Below are 12,662 nucleotides of genomic sequence, written 5' to 3'. Positions count from 1 at the left end.
ATCTCCTGCATATCTAGATTTCCTCTGCCCTCCCCTGGAGTGCCTTTGACCTGCGCTCCATGACCAGCCAATAAAGCTGCACAATGTGGTCATGATAGATGTGGCCTGGGGCCTGTGCTCTCTCACCCCACTGCTGTGGTGTCCTCGTCGACACATGAGCCGGGGGGAGGAGGAGGAGGAGGAGGAGGAGGGTGGAGGGAGTGGGATGGGGCGGCAAGGAAGAATAGAAGGCCAGGGATATAAACCAGACTAGCCATTTTCTTCCATCCAGCTCATAAATATTTGCGTTGCTGATTTATAAACAGGCCATGCTAAGACAAGATCAAAGTTAACTGTATCGGTTATAGAAAAGCCTGGCTTCTCACAACACCACCCCGCACACCACGCTTATACCTATTAGAGTTTAAGGCCATACATCAACAGACGTATTGGCAGGGTTTCAGATCAGCCCGCTTTCGCTGAAAGGCTAATGGTGCCCCTGCTGAGGCTGTATGGGGCTCCGGCCACAGCGCGAGAGACACATGGATTAGTTTAATTCCGCGTCTTTGTGCTAATGAAACTGCATAGCCCTGTCGAGCAACCCAGGTTGAGTGGCAGAATGCAGGTGGTGGTCAGGTTTGGAACTATGCGCTGTGATGTTATGTATAGCCACGTTCGGAAGCAGGAGCATGGACGCCAGAGACAGCGTGTCCGGGAAGAGGACAGTAGACAGCTGCACGGGCTTCTCTAGCTATCCAGCCAGCCAGGCGACCTACACAAAGGCCAAGGTGGGGGTAGGCAGTTAAGGGTCAGTACTAGCGTGGGACTGGTGATGCCGGTCCACATGGTAAAGCTGTGACACCTAAACATATGTTTGCACAGACACACGGATGCGCACACACCACAGTCGTTGTGGACGAGGGGTGTCCAGGCCCGGGTCACTCACACTTTAATAAGTGCGCAAGCTGGCAGATGCGGTCGGCTTGGTGAGGAGGGCTGTTTGTTGACCTCTGTGGGAGGGTTAGAGAACTCAGTAATGGTAGAGAAAGAAAACCATTCTCCATGGAGATCTCATCCTTTGTCCTAAAAATAGTTGAATAAATAGGGAATCCATCACCAGGACAGGGTGTGGCCCGGGTGCAAGCGCAGGGAGAACCACTGCTAAACAGCTTGTCTGAAGACATCTGAATATAAAACCAGGATGACACACAGATAGCAAGCAGGACAAGACCCCCTTATGTAACATTCAAGTTATCTTAACTAGTTGCTTCTCTCCAGGGCAGAGAGACTATCTTGTGACAATACTGTTTACTTATCTGATATGTTTGCTTTTGCCACAAATTAGCCCCAATCTTAACAAACCGGTTTCTAAAAACCTGCTGTCTTAAAAAGTCTACTATATTGCCAAACATCTGTCGGGCATCATGGTGCAGACATTAGAGGATATGCAGCTACATTTTTGTCATCATTCAGCTCCATTATAATAAAACTGCAATGTCTTTCTGGCCTGGCCAGCAGTTGTGCTCTAATCTACAGGTAGAGCCATGCGTAGAGCACTGCGAGTTTGTTATGCGCCAACTTCAAAGATCTCCCACTGCATCAGAGAGCTCCTGCTGAACAGGCAGACGAGGCTTTGGTCTGGGAAGGGTTACTGAATTATTAGTGATGCTTTGGGGGGTAACTGTCCGACCGCAGGTCTGGAGAATATTAATCATTTATTTGATTGTCCGTATGTGCTGATTAATCAATTTGAGGGAGATCTTCAGGATTAACTACCCTATTATTTCCTTGTAAGAACAGATAAGAGATAAGACTTTAAAATATCATGTACCATTTATCATGTATTTTTAGTCCTCTGCAGATGAAGGCGGGCGAAATAAAAACTGAGGTGATATTAGGCAGAAGAGCAACAGAGGAAAAGAGGAGGAGGGAGAGAGAGAGAGAGAGAGAGAGAGAGAGAGAGAACGATTCTTTAGATCCAACTAGGACAGAGCACAACAGATTTAACTGCTGCACTTCACAAGAGGTGCAGGATGAGGAGTGAGAACAGCTCATGTACTAGGCTTACATAACCAGACAGAGTCTTACTTTCAAAAGCAACATGTGAGGAGAAATCAGCAAGTGGAGGATCAACAGGAAGTAGAAAACAATAGAACTCTACACCTGTAACCACCTGACTGAGAGAAAGGCAGCAAAAGGTGGGGGTTGATGCCAATGAGCCAGTGAACTCGGGACCTGTCATAGGTGAGTGAGTTGTACTTGCTTGTGGCTGTGCATGATCAAACAATGGCATAGTTCCTGGGCGCACCACCCATGTTCGAATCCGCCCTATAAATTCTCTATCCGCTGGCTGCTTGATGTGTTATGTCATGTGGTAATTCCTTTGATTTCAACATACCTCCGTTTGTAAATACATGAGCCTCTTAAAGAGCTGTGGTTACTTTTACAAGCATGGCGCTCCCGGCGCTTTGGTGGAGAATGCAGGGAAGGGAGAAGGCGAGAGTGAGACACAGAGCTGGTTTAGAAACTGTATACACTTCTCTCGTAGCGCCATTGCCAAGTGCACTTATGCCTCCAGCCGCTCATCGTGTATGCAGCTCAAAGTGAAGTGACACAGAAACTCGAGCCGGAGGAGGAGTAAGGGCCTCTCTGTTAGCAGCATGCTCAGGCCCAGTTATGTATTTTCTAGCAGTCTCTACCTGTTAGCACTTTGCACGCTGCGCCGCTGTCACCTTGCATCTGCAATGCTATTTGCATGGACAGCAAGTTCAAAATCAAAACAGGGTTGGGTTTGGTGCCAACTACTGCCATTCTGCCATATCTCATCACTTTTAAGGACCTCTCCTCTTCCTTTGACACTTAAATGTGTCAGAGCTTCTTATTTTTGCTAGCACCTAATGCTAGGCTGCAAATCTCATAAGGAAGGCACTCTTCCACAACATTTAGTACATTAAAATCACAAGGCGGTTGCTTAATGCTATCCTATATATACTGTATATAACTAAATTTACATTAAGAGCAATACAAAGCTTTGCTATGCTGAAGCAGTAGCAGTGCACATAATTAAATGCCTTCAAATGGGCAGCAATGGCCGCAACCTCTTCAATGACACGATGACTGATGGCGTGAGCAAGTTATTTTGGGAATCGCATGCAGAGGTCCTTCAGAGGGCCCTGTACAGTATTTGCAAAGCCCAGCAACACTGAAGCAATTGAGCTGCCTTTAGTTAGACCTGCACCTTTTTTGATTTTAGTGATAATGACCATATCTCAGCTGTAATTACGCTGGACTTGGAATGATGAGGGCTTAGGTTATCGATTCACTATTGATTACTCTGATCAATGAGCACTTTGTTTCTTTTTTTATGTAAAGTAAAGTTGTATTTCTTCTTTCCTTTGCAAGCTAATGAGTAGACACTGATGACGGATCCCATAAAGCCCTGTATGTTTTCAGCACCCATGTGTATTCTGCTTAAAGAGAGAAGAGTGAGATTATGGGATGGACAGGTCAGCCTCTGCCAAAGAGCTCCAATTTTCAACACAAGTGCTCAGGCTCCTCAGGGCATAGGCTAGAGGCCAGGGCTTAAAAAGTGCTTGTTTCAAATTCATGTCTTGCTGAAGGTCAAAACATACACCGATTCGGGGATGTAATATTTTCATGGACTTATTTTTAATTGATTAATACCCTGATAATACAGACATCTTATACGTGTGTAAACCAGCACAGCACATTGTGTACACATTGTGTTTTCAAAATAGGACTATGTAATATAGTATGTTTTCAGTGGAGTCTAAGCTAGAACAGTCCTTTTATGAAGGACAGATTGAACAACCACACCATATGTTTTGTTTCTCACAGTATAGATGCACTGTATGTTTAGGTTAATGACACTAATTAACAAGTTAATTTGCTCAAATTTAGTGACACGTACATTACAGCTAAGTATCCTAGGCTTTTGGGACTTCAAAGCTCTTTATGAAGTTAGTAGAAGTCAAAGCAATTGAGTAAAGGCAAACAAAGTATATCTTTAGAAACACTAGAAATGGATAGGTGCTCAAAGTTTGTTACCTCTACATTGCCCTCAGACACTCAGAATGCTTATGTGCTATGCAAATAAGCTTCCCAAAGCAACCACCCCCGGCCCGCCCCCGCTTATTCATTTGCATGTTAAGAAGGTGAGAACTCTTAGGGCCTGTTGCGCCATTGTAGGCCCAACACAGCTAATAAAAGCCAGGCTCTTTAAGCTGAGCTTAAATATTTACTCTGGCACAGGGCCACGATCAGGCCCTCTCATTACACTAGTCCTGTGGGTGAAGGTGAAGCCGGGCAGATGAGAGGGGCAGAGCCTGGCAACTCAAACATTTCCTCATTGGAGACCAGTTCAAACACTCCACGCTGCCGACTCCAGACTGCCCTTTGTGAATTTTAGAAAAGAAGAACAAGGAAGAGGGGAGCATTCTTACTGCCTCATAACCTAGCCTGGAGCATCAACCAATTATGTGGTAATGAAATATTCACGTAGACTAACAAGGAATGCTGGAGGTGAAAGCTAGATCATACAAACCTGAGGAGTTAATACTGTGGGGTGTCCTTTTCATCACGTCTATGACTTTTTTAGGAGAAGGTCTTGTTCACTTGGGTTGGATTTGGGTATTCGCTAATTTGTGGGTTATTGGTAAATGTTTGCCTTTTATAGATGTTGATGATCATCATTCAGGATCTTTGAATGAAGCATTTGATATCTGTCCCAGAAGAATGTGGACGAAAAGTTTGATGTTTGCTGTGTCACATCAACTCTCTATAGATAAACAAAAATGAATTTAGTCAGTCCCCAGTTTCAGTTAAGTTCAGACCGTTATTGTAACAATATTGGGTAACACTTTATTTTACAGTGTCCTTGTTGCATAGGTTACATGTACTTACCAGTATTGCTACAATGTTATGTTACACTTACTGTACTATTCTCATAACTACAACATGACTCATTTGGTGTCTCCAACAGTGTTTTCTTTTATGTATTTGACTTTGTGAAATAGATGCAGTGCTTTCTTTTGCAAGTATGTTTTTCTCACAAATCATTCTGTTCTTGCTAGAACACCAGAACAAGTCATGTGTTTTAAGCTAATATAACAAATAAGACATCATTGAACGGTCTAAGTACCTCTGAATGTCTCTCGATTGATCGTGTCTGTCTCCTGTCTGCATGCCCTGAGACATACACAGAATTCTTTCACTGTCCTTTCCCAATAATTATCAACATTGTCTCTTACCAAAATGGAGGGTTAGTTCTGGGAAGCGCTCTGGAGGTTGCAGGAGGTAGAAGGATCTCTACAGGTCCTAAACTGCCCTCCTAAATTTCCAGATGGCACCAGGCGGCCGCAGATGTCTAGGGACAGTTGGAACAGCTGTGTGTGTTGCCCCTAGAGCTCCACACAGCTGTCGCCTCCTGCAGGCAGAGTTATTGTACTACGGGGCTGGATGCGGCTTGGCGCTACAGGGCTTGCGTTCATAAAAACAATGGGAGGCTAAGCTGTTAATTAGCTCTTCATGGTGGAAGGCGACGTCTAGCGATTAATATAGTTTTGCAACTCTTTATTTTACCCAACCCTGGATTAAACTTAATTTCCTGCATGATCTCCAAGTCTCTTAATGTAAAATGTGGCTCAGCTCATTTTACAATTAACGTGTTTATTTTGACTTAAAATACTACATTATGTGTATATTCTTGTCCTTATTTAAAACGGCCTTGGGCATTGCCACTGCCATAGCATCTCTGATCTGGGTATTGATATCTCCACTGCCCTGAGTTCCCATTCTCGATCTCTTCTATAGAATTCCCTTGCTCTCTTCCTCCCTCACCTAGACCGATTCGCACAATGAATTATGTGGACACATTGATCAGCTGATTGAGAACCATTGTTTGGAAATGCAGGGGCATTACTGGAGGAAGGATTACCCCATGCTTGTTTTGCGCCGGTGTATGCGAGAGGGTATTATTTAACTGCTTGTCACTACACCCTCCCTCTAACCGCTATTGCTTTTTACTCAAAGACACAAAGAAACATACACAAACGAGCGTACGCATAATCAACACAAGCCAAATGACTGCAGGCATTGATTGCCTTCTTTCTACAATTATGTTCCTATTGTTTACTTTCTAGCTGCTTATTTATTCCAAAGGAATTCAATAATTATTGCTTTATTTACTGTTAAAGTGCACCGGGGTGGTATAAGCTGCTGGAGAGGATTGTTTTAAGGCCCCCATCTCTCTGTTTTTCACCCTTATTTTTCCTCAATGCACATGTACAGTAATCCACTCAAACCAGTTAAATCTATTACAAAGAACTGAATCACATATTCAGCACAGCCATTGTTTAAATCATTGTATCACATCTGCAACATGACTTATAACTTGGTAAAGTTTAGTAAAGAGAAATCACAAATAAGATCACTTTAATGTCTCAGTTGTTTCACCTAGACCGAGATTAAATGGAGATTGTCTTTTCTCCTCAGTCAGTGTGAGAACAATGTCACAAATTGTGCTCAGATTGGACAAGATAGCAAAGTCTTTCATTTAAGAGCCAGAGATTTTAATGCGATCTCAATTAAAATCTTCAAAGATCTCAATTTTTCTCAAAATTCGCTATCTACATTCATTCATTTCATTTTAAATCTACACCCGTACATTATCAACTGTTGTTTCATTTGTGACTGTTTTTATTTCTCATTTTTAGGAGAAACAGTAGAAACACAGTTAATTATTGAGTAAAACATTAAACTCCATTAACTCCTGAGATATGAAAGAGCAACATCTGAGCTATAAAATGTTCCTCTGGGAAGTGATAGAATGGCTATTCCAGGAGAACAGAGCAAAGCGATCCTGGAAACTGCAGAGAGTGAGAGAAGTGCAGGAAGTGGCAGGTATGCAGTTTAGGGGTGGGTACGTGCTGTCTCTCCAGCCACAGCACAGCGTCTGGGCATGTCGCCGCTCGCAGTGGCTAATTTGAACCAGCCGCTGAACTTGGCATCCAGTGCAGCTTCTGTGGTCGCGGTTCTGCTACTCCTTAAACTACTGCTGCTAAGTGAGAAACGAGATAGAAAAATGGTGAAGTAAAGGAGGTAGGACAGACTCATTCACAGCATACTAAATATTAAAACACTGTACTGTACCTCCTGTAATGAAGATGAACTTAGATTTCAATTGTTTTTTATAAAGCTCTTTAATTGCAACAGCCCAACCCAAGCCAAATCCCTGCCCATAATGCTCATTGGAAAAGAGTGCCTTTGGTGCCATTTCTGCAAAATGATATTACGTTGTATCTTCACCAAACTTTTAAGGTTAAATGTCCAGTGGTGCTAAAAGCATTTTCAGTTTTATCTGAAACTCGCTACGTTTTATGTTGTTTGTTGTACGTATCGCAGCAGTTTGGAAATGAAATGTGAGTGGCGCTAATGTTAATGCTCTATCTTGTATAAAATAACTTTCCACCTACAAGAGACCCTACCCTAAACCTAACCGACAGTGTTAACAAAGTCAAACATGCAATCATGCCATTTTAGCTTACTTTTACAAGTCTTTGAAAAACTAGTTTTTATTCATCGATAATCTGCCACTGTAATCACATTTTGTAAGAATTGAAAGAGAATAAAGGGTGTCTGTGTTTTACGGTCACTAGTGTCAATAACAACTGAAAAATTGTAGTTTTGCAAAAAGGAACCGTTTGTATTTAGATTTTTAACTTTTCGGGACAGTTTTGCCATTAAAGTACAGCTAAGTAAACCTACCCAAACACACACACAGAGTGAGATGTGAGAAAGGGTGCAGCTTCCCGTCTCATCTCTGCTTGGGTTTTTCTGCCCATTAGGCAAACCCCTTTGTCTCATCTCAGGATGCAGAGCAGTGATCTCATTGGCTATTATTTAACCAATGACATCATTAGGCTGGTTACAAAGGTGTCAGTGCACTTGACTGTATCCATCAAAATGACATATGAATGAATCCAGTTTAGTGTGCTGGTGTGACCTCACATCATCATGATATCAATGGATATATAACCTGACATGAAGTGTTGTGGCCAGTGTTTAAGCATTTTGACTTAGTACATTAGTCCAGTTTCTGTTAGTTTCCTGTCTCAGACGGTATGTGCGTGTCAGGTTTAGCTTGCATTGTGGGCACCAAATGTCCCTACAAGTATAGTAAAAACCAAAAATAACCAACCCCCACCTTTCTCTATGAGGACAAATTGTGTTTATAAACATGTCTTGATGAAAATGCAGAATGGTTTGTGCTGAGGGGTTCGGATAGGGTTAGAAAATGTCATTAGCTCAGTATTAAAACAACAGAAGTCAATGGAACATCTCCACCATGATAGAAACGCAGACGTATGTGTGTGAGCGAGTTTGAGTGGAAATCACCAGGCCTAAGTGCCGAGAATCATTGGGATAATTACAAAGCAATACACATTCAGACACTCTCTGGCTCACTCACAGTGGGAATTCGTCAGCTCTGGGAGAAATTGATAGCTATTTAGCCACTGGATAGTCATCTGTTTTAATGCATTAATTTTGTATTAAGAGCACTGCCAAATTTAATAGTAGAAGTCAGGGTTGGATCAAAGGGGGGTCTCTCTCTCTCTCTCTCTCTCTCTCTCTCTCTCTCTCTCTCTCTCTCTCTCTCTCTCTCTCTCTCTCTCTCTCTCTCTCTCTCTTTCTTTCCCCCTCTCTCTCTCTCTCTCTCTCTCTCTCTCTGTGTGTGTGTGTGTGCGCGTGCCATTTGTGTATGGCTATAGGCCAGGGAAGAAAAAAAACTCTACACAAGTACACAATTGCATAGGTGAATGCTTGGCCAATACATGTCAAGCGTCTGGTCCCTTTGCTCATGCATAACGTTTAACAAACCACAGTTACTCAAGGGAACAATAGAGTTACCTTTAAAAATCTTTTATATTAAACCAGTTATGTTACTATTCAGGTAGCCAGTTATAAGCATGGTGACAGTTTTAACTTACTCTAAATAACAAGCTTGCAATTCAAATTGAAAATGAAAACTGGCTGTAGTGTTAAACTCATCAACAAAATTACTGTTCATGTTTTTCATCAGCAAGAACAATTGCTTTTTAATTTTTTTTTTGCTAAAACTATGAGATGAAGTAAGAAAATATATATAGTGATTAATATAGGGTTTTTTTGTGTGTGTGTATATATATATAATCAAACAATCATAGTCAGTCAAAAAAAGTTTATTCATGGAAATCAAAAATTGAGGTTTAATTGAGGTCTCAATTGACTAAAAGAAAACAGTGTGTAGAAAATAGCACTCTTGCAGCAACACTGAGAATCCCACATGGACCTGCGTAGTGTTATGAATAACTTGAATAGCTAGAAGCATCTGTGCCAATGTACTTGTGTACTTGAGTTGCTTTACCACGATTCCGCTGTGGGCCTGACATTTGTGGAGGTTTTCACAGAGTATGCTGAGTGCCTGCCCTGTATTCGGCTCTCTGGCAGTTAAAGTGGCGATGGGTGTGAAAGGTGTGTGTTTTTTCAGCCCACATAAGTGGATGCTTCTGTAGATCCATGCACAGGAGCAGGTAGGTGTTGAAAGTGATAGCTGTGCGTGATGGGAGCAAAACAGGCAGAGATACAGTGTTGAGTTGCGGCGGGGTGGATGAGGTGAGTCGCCCTAGCTTTTCCTCACCTACACGAGTACAGGGGACTTATTCATCCTTACTTGGGTCGTTATGTGCATGTGTGTGAGAGAGAGAGTAATCAAAACTCATGTCCTGTAAAGATGGGCCGCTCTTGCTGCACACATGTGCACTCTATTTCTCTCACACACACACACAGACATTTACTCCCTCCAGCCCACTCAGGTTTCGCTCCACTGCACTTCCCCACAGCTCATGTGCTCTCCTGTAAGTCTGCCATTAACTTCCAGCCAATTAAATGAATTTTGAGTAGTAATGTAAGCCATGCTGACTCTGTGGCCTTCTCTGGCTCCAGGGGCCTGCATGCGGCTGTTCTGGGGGCCCCTGCGGAGGGGAGACTTCTCAACAGCACCCTGACCGGCCCCTCCCTGCTCGGTGAACATGACTTTTTCATTAAGCCGCTGAATTCCTACACTTCAGTTGGAGGTGATTTATCAGCATGGAGCTTCATCTCAGGATCATGTGTTTCACGTTCAGACCCAGGGGTGTGTGTTGGGTGGGAGATTAGGTGTAGAGATCATCTCAGGGATCCCTTGTGCGAATGTTTCAGATGGAGTCAAGTAGATATATCTGTTTGTGAGAGAGAAATGTAGGTCTGTTCGGCCCTCTGGTGTCAGACCCGGAGAGCAATATATTTATCTCTGCTATATGGAAATTCAGGAAAATTATATCTTATGTTGATTTGGAGAGTCTTAAACCTTCTAATATCCCTTATAAAAAGTACCAGTATTTTTTTGTAATACTATGTTATTCTTTAAAGCACCTGAGCACCATGGTACTTTGGAGTAAATGTTGTAGCTATAACAAAACGGTAATGATTATACCATAACTGTATAGCATATTGGCTAATATACGTATGTAGCATCCAGTGTGTGGTAGACTGGCTTCAGTTTGGGTAAAGAAGTGATATATTGCTCCTCTCTATCCTGAACCAGTTAAGGTTCAGCCGTGTAAATTCTACTCTTTTTATGGGCCCTGTAAAACTCCCCACATTTTTTTTTTAAAGATCTTTTAGTTTAGTTCAGTTGTCGTTTTTTTTTGTTTTGTTTTTTAGCTGCATTTATTTCCACAAAAGATGGCTCAAGTAAAGATGTACATTTCAGTTCATATATTCTCCTCGTCGCTTGCGAAGAAAGAAAAAACTGTGCCATCTCATAGCACACAGCGGATTGATTTGGTGTTTTATACAAGCAAATCCGTGACAGATCAGTCTACCTGAGTTCTGATATGCTGCATATGTGTTGGGAGGGGGGCTCAAGTAAAGCGCAGCTCAAGTAAAGCCCAAAACATCCAGCAGCACCTACTCAATGACATCATACCCCCACTTCAAACAGAAAAGGGAGTGAAGGAGAGTGAGAGAGAGCGTGAGGAGGAAGACAGAGCCTTTTACGATCACCTAATAACTCCATTACATGGAGCTGAGGGGCACACACGAAAAGCAAAAACCCATTCCTGGAAGTCAGTGGCCCTAATGCACATCTTAGGTATACCAGGGTGACATATGATACCAGCACCACAATTGCTTTGGGGAACAAAAAAACAAAAAAACCCTTATAGCAATTTTACCCGAAAATTAAATATTACCAAAGAAGGAGAACATTTCAGGGAAGATAATATTTTTTCCTCTCTCACTGTTGTCAACACCTGATGTGGCCTTAATTGGGTTAAAAATCTAATGTTACTCTGGCTTTGTGCATCCAAAGCCGATGGAAAAGCATCTCATCTCTGCGCTGCAGGGCAAAGCCAACTCAGCCGCGTCTTAATGAATCAATTTGTTTTCCCCGACCTTTGTCAGGGTTTGGGGGTGGTCTGTGCAGGAGATTAAGAGCTTCTCCACAAGAGAGAAAATACATGTTTTTCCAGGCAAAAAGGCAGAGAGATATTTTTACAGATTTGCATCATCTCATTCGTGGTGCAATTTAGTTGCTTTTTCGTGACTCGCGTAACAGAAGGAAGGTAAACAAGGAATACAAGGTAAAGAGACTTAGGGAAGATACTGCTATTTGATGATCAGATATGATTGAAATGTTATGAGCCCAACACATATCACCCCTTTATGTACCATTGCTCAGTGTGGCAAAGTATTTACACTAGCTGCTAGGCCATGGTTCCAACCAAATTATTATTATATATTATTTTTTGAGTATTAAAGTTACCAATGACCTTCATGCGCCTTTGTCATATAGTTTCAAAGATGTAGCGTGTGCTGTTCCTGAACACATAGGTTATTTGTTTCTCTTGTTTTACATGGAGGGTGGAGAGCATGTGTATGTATAGTCTGACATTTATAAATTGCATTGAATCTTTCACTCTACACACACAAACACAATTCACCAAAAAGATGACGGCCATGAAGAATGAATTGCAATTGATTAACATTGACAGTATACACAAAAGTTAATTGGTAGCTTTCGTAAGGCTTCAAGTCACAATCATATCTTGAAAGAAGACATGAATCAAGGTTAGGCAAGATGTATAAGTGCTTTCAACACATGTATATGTGCTAACTAGGGACTAGCATTCAGATTTATAGGCTTGCGATGTCCTTATTGTGTTGGTCTTATCTCATTGATTAGATGTGTTGTGCTCAATGAACACAGACTCGACTTGGGATTGTTGTTACCGTTGGGTGTGCGGTGTGGTTGGCTTGTTTTGGGTTTGTGGATCATAGCACATATCTCTGGTCCTCCCCAAGGATCCCTTTACCCTCTTCTGGAGATAGTCAGAGCACCACACCACCGCCCGTCTCTCTCTTTTTGCCTCGCTCTCAAAGAAGCAGGATTTGACTCACTGGTGATCAATATTTAGCATCCCATGCGTGAAACAGGCAGATGTTTGGAGTTTCCTTTTCAGAGACGAAAGACTTCTCTTGAGTGAAAGGGATCAATGCACTTTTCTCAGTGTGTCCCTGCTCAAGCTCTTCCTGTAGATGCTGACATGCTCCTCTCGTCTAGCTCACCAGCTCAGAGAATGCCA

At 42.3% G+C, this 12,662-nt stretch overlaps 1 protein-coding gene across 3 annotated transcripts in view; it reads left to right on the top strand.

Annotated features, from left to right (window-relative positions):
• Positions 1-12,662, top strand: part of zfhx3b (zinc finger homeobox 3b) — a 159,800-nt gene that overhangs the window by 87,945 nt on the left and 59,193 nt on the right. The gene's annotated exons all lie outside the window — the stretch shown is intronic.

The sequence above is a fragment of the Scardinius erythrophthalmus genome (genome assembly GCF_964197995.2).
Source record: "Scardinius erythrophthalmus genome assembly, chromosome: 2".
In the NCBI taxonomy this organism is placed as follows: domain Eukaryota; kingdom Metazoa; phylum Chordata; class Actinopteri; order Cypriniformes; family Leuciscidae; genus Scardinius; species Scardinius erythrophthalmus.
Note: the sequence above shows the minus strand (reverse complement) of the source record. Positions and strands in the feature narration are given on the sequence as shown.